Below are 13644 nucleotides of genomic sequence, written 5' to 3'. Positions count from 1 at the left end.
TTAACTACATTACTCCAAAGGCTGTAATCTGTGTGGTCCAAATACAGTGACATCTGGAATAAAAAGTACTAGAAGGCATTTCAAATATTATAATAATTTTACTGCTACTCTTATAGACATATCCAAATAGGATCATATGTTCAGGGCACGTCTGGATCATAACAGAGTAGCCTATCTGTTCTGTAATAAATGCATTGCCAGGCAGCAACTGTGCAGTTAAAACATAATCAGTCAACAGAATATGCTTCTTAGGCCTCAAAAATTTCTCTCTCTCTCTTTCTCTCTTTCTCCCTTTAGAAAATGGACACTCAAGCCCTAGGCAACATAACCACTGAGGTTTTATTATAAAATACATTTCAAAATAATGGTTGCAAGTCTTGGAAGCAAAGAAGAAGATGAAAAAGAAGTAAACAAGGCCTTTTTCTCCTACTAAATGATAAATTAAAAGCAACACTTTGCTGTTCTGCCTCATTTATTATTGCATTGCACTCTCACCACTAGAGTTAAGGTTGTGTCAGCGTTTCCATTATAAACCCCTATTTTCAAGGGTTTATCATTCAGCCATAATAATTTGCTCCAGGCTGAAACTTTCCATGCAAAAGGTCTCATTGTAGGACCAAACTTAGGACAAATTTAAAGGAGGAAGAATTGAGTTGACTGGTCTGAGGTTAAAAATGGAAACAAAATTGTCCTAATTTGTTGGCCCTTCTCTCAACTTCAGAATGCATCTTCAATCTTAGAGAAACCTGAAACACCAAAAGGAGATGAGAACGTGCGTATAGTTTTTTACTCCTTTGTGAAAACAGTCACTATCGGCACAAAGTAGCAGTAGATACAGATATATTAAAAGCCAACTTACACCATACACTCCTGTGTTTATAATTTACATATTGCTACTGATTTACAAAACTAGATCACTTGCCTGGGTATCTGTTCTTTGGTTAGCTTTTCTTTTATAACAATTCCTGTAAAGTGTAAAGGATGGACATGTGTGACTCAGCCACAGAGAGCTCAGTATTTCTGAACGTGAACGTTATTTTCTGCCATTACACCTCTCTTTCCACCTCAAAGGGTATAATCTACAAAGTAACTATTTCTATGCCCGTGTCCCAACTCCAAAGAAGTTCTAGACGTCTTCTTCTACGGCATCATTCTGCCTCTGTGTACACTTGAGTCCCAAATCCAAGCCTTATTCCAGCGGTGGTTGTTAATCTTCAGTACAGGTTTATTTTTCTGGCAGGTTAAGCTGTATCCAAGATGTCATTAGACAGACACCAGCTTACAAAGTGGACTATTGAGTTCAGGGTGCCAGTAATGCTCAGCAGAAATTACAAAACTCATTTCAAAAACCAGAAAAACAATTTTGCATTGGCATCGTCCACAAGTCAGAACTGGAGAGGCCCACATGCCTTATAAGTTAAGAGTGTCTTTCAGATGCCACGTTTCAAGACTTGTTGAGCTGAGCTTCCACTCCAACATCTGTTTAGGCTGATAGAGCTCTGTGGACTTAACTCCTGGACTTGAAGCCAAATCTATCGATCTGTGGTTCTTAATCTTCAGCGTGCATCAGAATTAGCCTACCACCAGAGGCTCTGATTCAATCGGTCCACAGGCCAAGAATTTACATTTCTAACAAGTCTGCAGGTGATGCTGCTGCTGCTGGTGTGGGGACTACAGTTGCAAACCACTGGTGTGTATCTTTCAAATGTGTATTAGTGAAAATAAATGGATGTTATAGTATTCTACATGGCATAGTATTCTTAAGTACTGTCTTCTCAGGGCTTTTCAAAGTATCTTAAAATGAAGTCATTCAAGCTCCTAGAACCCTGTAATGGTATAATGATCTGCAGTTTACAGATGGGAGAATTAAGGGCAAGAGCTTTGTCTAATACCAGACAATAAATCAAGAGCAGAGCCAGGATGAAGAATCAAAATTCCAGACTCCTAATTCCACAGTCCAGGTGTGTTCTGACCTATGCTGGCCAAGTGGCCATTCTTTATAACATGAAATAACAGCATGTGCTGGCCACAGATGATTTTAAATGGAATCAATATGCAGCATGAAAACTGACCATTTTTATAGCCATGCAGTATAAAGATCTACCTTATACCTTCACTCACTTTGTTTCAGTAATTGAAAAGTATACCTTAAGAAATGCAAACATGAATATGGGGAAATGGGCTCTTATTTCTAGGGGTAGCGACCATGTGAGTCCAATGCAACCACAAGGAAGCACCAAGAAAAGTCCCCCTCCACCAACAAAAATAGCGAGGTAGCAATAAGCATCATCTTATCTCACTACAGCAACCAAGAAAGGAGCTGGCGATACTAAATCACAGAAGTAATGTGAGGGGGAAAAGAAAAAGACAACTGCGGACAAAATAAGAAGGGAACGTTTTATTAATTCTAAATACGGTTTCCCCATTGGGTTTACACTAGCATTTGTCCTAATAGGTTCCAGATGTTCAGCCGTCCTGTAAGTAGCTACCTAGGATAAAACAGTAGCTTGCCTCCTTTAAGTTAAGAAGGTGAAATTGTGGACCTCAGGGCTGATTTACAGTTTAGTTAAATCAGAGCCCACAGCATGAAGGAACAGATCGGCAAGCAGTGGGTGAAGGTGAAAATAATTGTTAGAAAAGGCTGGCGGCTCAAGAGTTAATACCAACCTTTCCTTTGAATGCAGCCTTCTGTAGTAGCTAATGAAGGTAATGAAATATGACATGTAGTTTGGCCCTTGACCATGGAGTGCACCCCCCTCCCCTCTGTGCTGCGAACAAAGCCAAAACAGATGTAGCGACTTCTGTATGGTTTGGGGTTGACGTTTGTTACACAGAGCAGGTCACCATGTACATTCCCAGAACGTTTGCTTCTGACACATGCGGCATTATCTGAGAAAGATGCTGCCTTTGTTTGTGAGGTGGGGAGAGAAGAGAGGGGCAGAGAGAGCAGACAGGGGGACTTGAGCCTCTATGAAAATTCAGCCAAATTCCCCTCCTGTTCTTTGCTCTGGTTCTCAGCCATCATGCGCCTGCCCATCCCCTCCCCTTGACTCTCTCTAAAATGGAAAAACAAAAAAAACGTTCTGTCCTTTAGGGGGAATAAAGAGGCAGCTTTCCTTCAGCAAAGGAGCTTTCAACAAGACTGGATTTTATAGAAAAATCTCCCTGTGCATTGACCGCTGGCCAATCTTTTAACATTAAAAGAAAGGGAACAATAACGGGTATACTACACCCAAGGATGGCTTGGATTCTTATTTCTGAAAGTCACCTATGCTGATCACAGTTGATAATGAACAGGCAGAATCTCCTTGGCAAACAGCATCAATATTTTAGCTTCTCTGACTTTTGTCAGTATCTGTGCCTGGTATCCCCATGCAAGCGGACAGGTCTCAGATGAATGTATGCTTCTTGCAATAAAAAGCACTTGGCTTGGCTATGCTGCTAATCCTAATTGCAGCTGTACTGGATCCAGCTTTTCTGCTCTTGAGGGCCACTGGACTATTTAGCTGTTTGATTTTTTCCCCCCTAGGGATCTCACTCAAGTGGTTTTCTTTAAAGAAAATTTCATCAAGTCTTGGCCTAATACAGCATCTATTCTTTCCAAAAGATCAGATCTTCAGCAAAGTTAGGGCAGAAAAGAGGAGGAGAAGCAAGAGTCCTCTTGACAACTGATAGCCTGTTTCAAGTGTTATTTATCATTCTCAGCAGAAACACTGACATGTGCCTTTTGAAAGGGGATACTGTACCTTTAACCTTGAATATGAACGCATTCTTAATTTGGGATGCAAGCTGAGGTTCAAAAACGGATAGCCTTTGGGTGGTGGTTGGGGGGAGGGGTGTGGCTGGATTTATTTATGAGACATGTGGAAAATTTTGACATCACAGGCTAGAGCCATTATTCACTTGTTACATGACACAAGATTGGCTCTTTTAATGCAGCAACATCACATAAAAAAATTTGATTTTGTCCTCTGACAGCAGGCTGGTCCTCTGCTGCTCACTACCCACTCACCCCCCAAAATGTAATCTTTTTAGGTTAAAGGCCACATGAAAGTGATTTAAGTAGGCGACAGCTTTCATCAGATCCCGGAAAACCGGGTTTGGACCGAGCTCCCTCATTAACAACAAGCTGCAGGAGGGTGGGGACCGAGGGCTAACTGGGAAGGCGGCTCTTCTGTAATGGGGTCCCCCAGCCCACCCTGAGCCCCTTTCAGCCCTTCACCAGAAGAGCCGTTTCCTATGGCGGGGTAAGATATTGACAGCGACTCAAATCCGCTCATCAATTTTAAGAACAATTCACTTCTGAAGCATATTAGCCCAGACCTTTCTCCAATCATGCAAAGACGTCTGAGGGCTAATGAGAATCTGACCTGGAGAGTATAAGACACCCAACACCTTCAGGATGTGTCATCCTTTATTCAAAGCTTTCTTGCCCCCACGACTGCATTTTATGACCAGGAGAAAATCCTGGGAAGCTCAGGGACCCCATTTGCAAATGAGGGAACTGAAACTCTGAAAGAGTGGCCTGAGGTCATACACATACAAGTGGCTGATATATGACCGGAACCTAGACCTTCTGACCTAAAGACCTCTCATCTTTCCTCTTCAGCCAATTTTTCTATACCTTTTCTGCACCTAGTAGAAGCCTGTGGAGGGCCGGGAACTATATTGGGTGCTTTTATCTCATTTACAGAGTTTAATATTGCACAGAAATTTCTGTCATCATACATCCCACATCCAAACCTTGTGCCTTTAGTGCTGGAATAATGTCACAGGGTCCAAAGTTCTGAGTTCAGTTCCTAGGCAAAGGGCAAGAGGCTGCCTCGTGTCTTCATCACACAAAAATATTGTCTCTAAAGCTCCTGCCTTCCCAAGCTATTATAAGCACACCCAGGACTGAGTGGTTACATTTTTATTGGCAACAAAAGAGTGAGTCCATTGAAGAGCAAGCTCAATGTATGGAATAAGCACTGGCTCGAGCGAACGCGCACCCTGAGCTGAATCCTCTGGGCATCAGGAGCTGCTGGCCAAAGGACAGTGGGAGTGGGGAGAGGCTGCAGGCTCTGACTGCAGGGAGGAGGCTGGGAGGAAGGGTAGATACCTTGAGCATCTGGCTTGGATACACATGTCAGGAAAACTCTACCCAGAGTCCAGAGATTATCCCCATGACCCTGCTTTGTCTGGAAATCTCATCGCTTGAGTAAAGTAGGCTCCTTGTCTTCATTTAGAAGACCATCTGCTAAGGTAGCCAAGGCAGGCTGTTCAACAGCTTATATTGTCACATTCAAGGCTAAGATCTGAGACACAGTCTCAAGCAAGTTGCAAGCCAGAGCCAATCTTAACCAGTTTTTGATGAGCATGGAATCAAAGCCTTGTTTGGTGAGACGTGAAAGCAACAGAGCATCTTTCTATGTTATGAAAACCCTAATTACGCCCACCAAGAGTGACACGATATGTGAGCTGTCCTATAAGATCTTAAAGAGGAGGGATCACTGCCACTTCTGCTGCGCTTCCAAAATGACCCGTTCCCCGCTTTGATATTGATGATTAATCCTTTAACTAGCCCAGAACTGCATCAGGAACTTCATTCTTTGACAACAAATGTTAAAAAGTTTGAGTTACGAGATTCTTCTCAGTATGACTGAAATGTAATCCTGAGTATGATTGAAATGTAATCCTGCCTGGAGACAGGGGGATGCAGTAGATGACCTCTCCTGCTTCCATCAGGCTTTGCCTTGTGCTGCTGATACAACCTGGACCCTATGAAACTGCCAATATATGAATGCTTTTGATCTACAAAATAGGCAAATTCACAGATTTCAACCTAATATATTTCTGAGTTTGATATATAGACAAGTTTAACATACAACCCTTGCATGAATCACAGCAAATGAGAAACAGCACAGCTAAGAGCATTATTTCCAGTAGAAACACTTGTTATATAATCCCACGAGCATATTATGTAACAGTTGTCTAATTTTCTTTTGCTTCTAAAATGCAAAGAATAGTGACATTTTTTTATTATCCATGCTCAGAAAAAAAAGATTAACAAAAAAATACAAAATATTACCAAAACCATTAAACCTTTTGCACAGTCATTGCCAATCTAGCGATGAAGATGAAGTCTAAAAGACAAGCAGACAGAGTTGGAAGAACTGAGTCAATACAACTCGAGGTGCCCTGACAATATGAAAGAAAAGAAATGTTGCTGGTAGCAAAGGAATTAACCAATCTCCTCATACTCTCACTGTTCCTTCTAATAGCCCATCATGCAAGGAAAACAGCCCAGGCGGTGGAAAATTGCTGTTTTCCAATAAGAAAGACCAACCACAGCTGTGTAGTTTTTATTTCAGAATGAGCACACATCACACGAGAAGGGAAATGCTACCAGGATCTACAAGTCACCCAATGCCACTGAAAAGAGGTAAGGACCCGACACAGTTATAAGCTTTAGAGTGTCTTGCAAGGCTGTGGCCACCTCTACAGATCCTAGCGATTGGAGTGCATGACAGGGCATCAGCAGTTCAAGGTCAGCCAGAGGTTATGGCATCTCTGCCGATGGACTCCATAGTAGTCCAGATAATGCATTCTTGGGAAAGTGGGGATACCTACATAAAGAGATGGGGGAAGGGACCAAAAACTGGCTCACAGCCTGTTCATGAAATCCTCTGGGTAAAACCATTTTAACCCCTGCCTTGCTGGGGCTTTAACATGTCTTCGATCCTATGTGATAAAGACTTTCCAGATGAAGAAATGTTACATAGAGAAAAACAGCTAAACACTCTCAGTGCAGGCTGGTTGTAGCAGCCAATGGAGAGGGAGAAATAGTCCAAATTTTAAAGACCCAGGTCACACATTTGATGTGGCCTCATGACCTGCTCCTACAAGGCCGCAACCTTCACTGAACAATGTTTGTCGATCTCCAGAAATGACAAAAGGCATGGGACCCAGGAGCCCACCTGGGGCTGCTGGTTGAAAGTGTAGAGTTGTCATAAAAACAGAAAGTTAGTTATTCAGAGTTTAAGTCCCAGGGAGGCCAGTGGCAAACATAAATCAGAGATGGCTGAAATTTTCTAGTCTGATTCACTGTGTGACAATGAAATGCAGAAACCAACCAGTACAGAAACATGGACAGGAACAGAACTGGACCTACACTGATAGGGTAGCGAAAGAGCTCTGGAGAAGTCAGGGAACCTGCACTCTATTTCTGGCTCTCTATTTCTGACCCTCAGTTTCTTCATCTGAAAACTGGGATTACAGGAATTACTGTGTGGATTAAATATGCTAATGTATAAGCAAAGCACGCTGAAAACTTTTAATAGCTATAAGGTATTAACGTCACTGCTATCATTATAATGTTGAGACCAATCATACATTCAAGACTGGGTTCTCTTGCTTGTCACTATTTACACGATGGGTTAGAAAAAAATCTGATTCAGCTGGCACAAGAATTCCTTGTACAGAGGGAATGGTCTTTTTAAGGAAAATATCCTTGATAAGGTGCTTGAGGAGAAAGTGAGACCTTGAGGGCATGAGTCAGAAGGAAACAAAGGAGGTAGCTATACTGAAATGCATACAAAACTGATAGGAATTTGGGTGAGGGGAGAGGTGGGGGGGGCAGGTGAGGAAAGAAGAAAGGAGGAGGAGGAAAGAGTCTTGCAAAAAAGTAGGAAATGGGAACTCAAGTTGAAAAGGGGGCCAAATGGCGATATGTAAATGCTCCTGCCCTACCAAAATGTCAGTAGTCTTCACACCACCCACTCACACACACACACACACCCCCCTTGTATGAGTGGTTTACCTGAGGGAAATTAAGGAAGATGCCTGAGTTCTCAGCTATATCAAACATCACAGACAGCAGAAGGGCATCGAGACAATTTCCAAGATGAACTGATTCAGCACAAGCAGAACGTGGAAGCAAGAGGTAACCACAAAGATGCTTCAGCCCTTTGGAAATCTGCAGAAGTATTGTAAAGGCATGATATTAACATGGAGCATATTTGGAGCAGGTGGGAGTTTAGAGATTTTTGGACACTAAAACCCTACCTGATGTCTGAGTTACAAATGGTGTGCTAATATTAAATAATCAGAAACATAACTTCCAGAATGCAACAAACTCTCTCTACGTCCAATGCCCCACAAAGGAAGCTGCTCTGAGTACCAACTGTCTTCAAAGCTTCCCCTGAGTCTGATGTGTCTATTTAAAATCAGAGTAGAGTGTAGAAGCAAGCCAGTGTCTAGACCTGTGATGAAGGCTGTACTACTCCAGAGGTACCAACCAGGTAAGGCCGGAATACTCCTCTTTTCTTATAGGAATCTTGAATCTGCACCCAACACTCAGGCTGCTTTGAGAGACATACTTCCTCTCTGACCCTCAGTCTCTTTATCTAAAAATGGCACTGACCAAATAGCCACTTCAAAGGGTTGATATAATGATTAAATGAGAAACATCTACAAAAGTGTTTTTGAAAATGGTAAGATACTATGAAAGTGTAAATGTTGTAGGTCCTTTTTAAAAGCTGATAGATGAATTCCTAAGTAGGCCCGTATTGTGAGAGCAAACATCAAGCATTTAGGATGTGGCTGTAAAGCATCCAGATACAGAGCTCGTATTGCGGTAGGTTTCTTTGACCTTCCCTTTGGGGCAGCATTCTCATTCGTAAAGATGCTAAGAGGGGAGAAATGCTCATTTTGCTTGGGATGTTGATACCCAGGCTTCTTTCACATCTGTTGCTTCTGTGGATCCTGTTAGGATAGCTAAAAATCCACACAGAACTTCCCAGGGGAAGAAAACAGCCTCCTCCCTTCCTTTCAGGAAGAAAAGGGACACAGAAAAACAACTCAATTTTGGCTACAGTTCTGTCTTGAAATCTCCCAGCAGATTAGGAAACAGAAAAGGATAAAACCCAAAGATGATCTCCTGTCTCCAGGTTTTGAACTTCCAGCTAAAGTGTGAAGGCTGCGGGAAAGGAAAAAAATTTCATTCTCTGAATTAAAAGAATCAAAAGACCCAATATTGATTTTTGTCCATCATTACCAAATATGCACAATAACAACAACAGCTTAGTACAGAAATCATCATTGAGAAGATTATTACAGTCTCATAAGTCACATGAACGTACTTATTAGGGGCTATTATTGTGGTGCAAGCGAATTCTTTGTTGGATCATAAATTATTATTGTAATTTATGATCTGCTTTTTTTCCTTCTTCTTATTCCTCTTTCCGTCTGTTCTGAAGCCCATCTATGAATTCTATTCATGCCAGATAAAATCAAAACAATGAAACATCAGGGCTCCTCCAGGACAGCAGCCCCTGGTGCTTGCTCAGCTGGCTTCACATCTCACGTGACCGCAACAATGTCGGCCTCTGAGCTGCCCACCTCCAGCTGCCCCCGGGGAATCAGGTAGCTTCTGAGCTGAAGTCCATACTACATCTACAGGCAAAGGAAAACATGTCCATCCTCCCTTGGGAGAGCAGGCCACAGGGAAGGGACACTTCGCTTTCTGAAGATGACTTCTGACACACTGACTCTATAAAAGGCCAATCAGCTGGTGGGTCTAGTTCTTCGGCCACTTGCGAGCCCTGGCAGTTATAAACCCAGGGCTTCTCCCTTCAGAGTGAAATAACTACAATCTCCTAATAATGAACAAAACCAACATCAGTGACGCTGCCTGGAAATGAATGTTACCACTTGGATTCTAATAAAACAGAAGTTGAACAAGCTGTACTAGGTGCTTTTTATTTGTACATATATTCAATTATATGGCATATGTTTTTAGCAAAACTGTTAAAAAGGGATTTATTTTCAGTGGGCTGCATCTTTTATCCCCACCAGTAAAACGAAATCTTAGTCATTTTTCAGGTCCCTACCTCTGGTACCTTAACAATCCAAATCAGATCAGTACAATCCTACAAATATTTATTAAGCCCCAGCATAGGGAAGGACAAATACATAATTTCTGAATGAATAAACAAGACAACATAGTCCTCCTTGGCTGGGAGGCAGGTTAAAGGGGTAAGTATATGTGAGTGTGGCAACAGATCCTGTTCCCCAATAGGTACTGGTCCCCCAAAAGAGCTGGTCTTCAATCTTTACTATTCACTGAAAAAATCACTCCTGCAAATAGATGCCTCAACCAGAAGGGGCATATGACAGTAGAGGGAGGGCTAGACCAGAAAATCAGGGCATACGGATTCAAGTTGTGGCACATCACTTCATTTCCCTGTGCTTCCATTTCCACGGCTGTGAAATAGGTGGAGACGTCCAAGTTCTTCCTCTAAACTCGGGCTCTGAATCACCTTAGGAGTTCCAGGCATGGTCAGTGTCCCAGTAATATGATGATACACATGCTGATGGGTCCATTTGACCCTGTTTTTATTTACCAGAATCTACATACAAATCCTATTATAGTTGTGACTGTAGTTGTCATAAATCCACAAAGACTATTAGTGTACATCAATGTGCTGTGAGACTTGAATGTGTCCATTTTACTTCTCTCTTCCTCAGTTTTCTTGCCTGAACTTTCTTGTAGCTCTAATGTTCCAGCTTTCTCTGATAGCTTAGTCACAAGGACAGGGAAAATGTGTATGAAAATCCACACATTCAGATCTATCCTTATCATTAGAGAAACAGTTCACCTAAGAGCCTGCCTCCTTCTAAATTCATCCCTGTTTATGAAAGACAGAACATTAGTCCTGTCAAGGGGAACAAATTACTCAGTTACCGTGGAGACATGCTGAAGTCCTCAAAGCCCAGGACTGTGCCCTAAAAATATGACAGATGCAAAATAAATGGCATATTTTAATTAAATTGATTATGTATAAAATCCAGTTCCCAGGATGCAGGACCAAGGTGTCAGACTTCTCATGACCCCTTCAGAGAAGGGGGCCAAACAGAGACAAAGCGAAGGCAATGAGAGATACGATTCCACAGGGAAGGGCTGGGCTAGTGTGCCCCATGACAAACTCTGGATATTTGGCTATGGACGAGTCCTAGAGTGAGAAATGGCCTTGGGATATTAGGAAACACCAAATTATTTCTTAATGACCACTACTTTCAGTAATCTCATGTTGAGTTTCAGAGCGTCCCAGCAGAAGGATGCTGGGCATTGATGATAGGACACAAGGTCCGTGTCTGGCAGGTAAAAACCTACATTAAAATCAGGGAGAAGAGTGAGAAGGGAAAGGGTAATGCAAATGGCATCTTGGTCTCAAGTGCATGGCAGCAACAGACCCTGAAATGTTACATTGTAGCCACAAAGCATCAAAAACGGACCCTGCTCTCTGCCCCAAAGACCCTGGCTCATCAGGCTCATGTTTTTGATGAGCACCACATCCAAAAGGTTGACGAGAAATGTTTTCTAAGCAAGACAAAAAAAACAAAGAAATAAAAATAAGCAGATATATGTATCTGCAAGATGATACATGTTGTATTCTTATACATAACCAAAGCATTATTATTTCTAATACACAAAAAGCTTTTACAAGTCAAGAAGAAAAAGAAAACACTGTAGAAAAACAGGCAAGGGATCTGAATAAGAACTTATAGTATGGGAAAGGCAAATGTCTAATAAATGTATGAAAGATGCCCAACCCCAGGGATGGTCAGGTAAATGCAATTAAAGCAACAACGAACTGTCACTGTTGAAGTACTATTATTGTCTTTGTTGACAAAACTTAAAAATATTAATGACATCCAGTGCTGGGGATGATATTAGGGTCAAAAGTACTCCCATGTATTTCTGAATACAAATTGTTACATTTTTGAAGGTAATCAAGTCATGCCTATTAAAGATTAAAAATTCATTTACCCTTTGACATAATAAATATCAGAATCTACTGAACATTTATCAGAATCCACTGAACAGAAATAAAAGCACCAATATATAAAAATATGTATGAGGATGTTTATTTAAACAATAACTATTATAGAAAAAAAATCTTGATTCGCCTAAAGGTCTATGATTAAGGAAAATGGGTGGCTACATTCTGTTATACCAATTCTATAAAAAAATTATGAACTTACTAGAAATAATGAGACCTAGAAAAATGTTTATTATACATTAGCAAGTTTTAAGAAGTACACTGCAGGGTAGTGTGTGTGATATAATGTCATCTTTGTAAAATAAAAGTAAAGTCTTCCTGTGTGTACAAAGATAATGCTACAGAAAGATATCCATCGAACTACTGGAAGATTAATTACAAGCGGTGGTAGGAATAAAGAGGAAGAGTGGAGCATTAAATATTTTTCCTTTACACATATTTATATATTGAATACCTCTGTTTTATTTGACTTGCTACAATAAGGACATCATAAAACCACAGCAATAAAATAGGAATGGTAAAACAAACGACAGCAAAAAGCTACACCAAGTTCTAGCAGCTTTTCCATAAGGATCTATGGATTTTAAACCAATCAAGCACAGCCCCATGGCCCCGCATGGCACCTCTCACATAGTTGATACTCAGTAAATATTGAATGAATGAACATTCGACATTCAAAAAGATTTACTGAATGTGGTTGAAAGAAGGTGTAATTTCAGGATCCAAGGAAAGCTTCATCCTCACCCCTCCCATCTCCATCCTTCAAAAAACAACAGCTTAGTATCTGGAAAATTATTTGATATAATTTACAACCCTCAGAGGCCCATTAGAAGCTTCCAGCATCACAGCAAATGTGAATCTCACTGAAAAATATGTGGGTCTTGTACAATGCCTGGGCCCACCTGGGAGAAATGCAGCTGCTTCTATTTCATTTGAGGGGAAAGAAAGTGAATTCTTCACCTTTCTATCATACTGTAACATCACTGAAAAGCCATTTTGAGCCTTTCTCCAAACTCTATGCAATCTTATAAGGCCAAAACACTAAAGACACATAGACACACACACACACACACACACACACACACACACAAAAATATATGTTTATTTGTGGCTTTAATTCTTAAACAACTGAGTATACTTAATGTCAGCATTTTGTCTGCCACTTCTCTGTGTCTGAGGAAATACCCTGTCTGTAACTCTATCATGGCACCTGCAAAGCTTTTTCATAAATACCTGTTTATATATCTGTATCTATGTGTGCATCTATCTCCCCATCAAGACTGCTACATCCTAGAAGGAAAGACTATGATGTCTTCATCTTTGCACACTGTAGACACTCAACCTCTGTGCATTGAATGGATGGATGGGTGAAAATCATTTACTGTTCATCGACTTATGCAGCAAATTAACTGAGCAACTATGATGTGCTGGGCACTGCTCCAGCAGTGGGATATAGCAAGGGACTGAAGACTAAAGTCCCTGCCTTCATCAAGCTTACAGTCTAGTGGGGGTCAGACAACAAGCTGATACATTTGTAATACAATGCCCTGTGGAAAAAAAGTACAGCAGAGTAAGGAGACAGAGGGTGACAGGGGAAGTTCTTTAGCTCAGGTGGTCAGAGAAGGCCTCTCTGAGAAGGTGACATTTGATGAGATGGTGATATTTGAAAGAAATGAGGGAGGGCATCAGCCATGTATACATATGGAATAGAACACTCCAGGCAGAGGGAACAGCAAGTGCAAAGGCCCTGAGACAGGAACATGATCAACACATGTTAGGAGCAGTAAGGAAGCCCATGTGACCACAGCACAGTAAGAGA

Source organism: Globicephala melas, chromosome 19 (genome assembly GCF_963455315.2).
Source record: "Globicephala melas chromosome 19, mGloMel1.2, whole genome shotgun sequence".
Taxonomy (NCBI): Eukaryota; Metazoa; Chordata; class Mammalia; order Artiodactyla; family Delphinidae; genus Globicephala; species Globicephala melas.
This window is presented reverse-complemented; position numbering follows the sequence as displayed.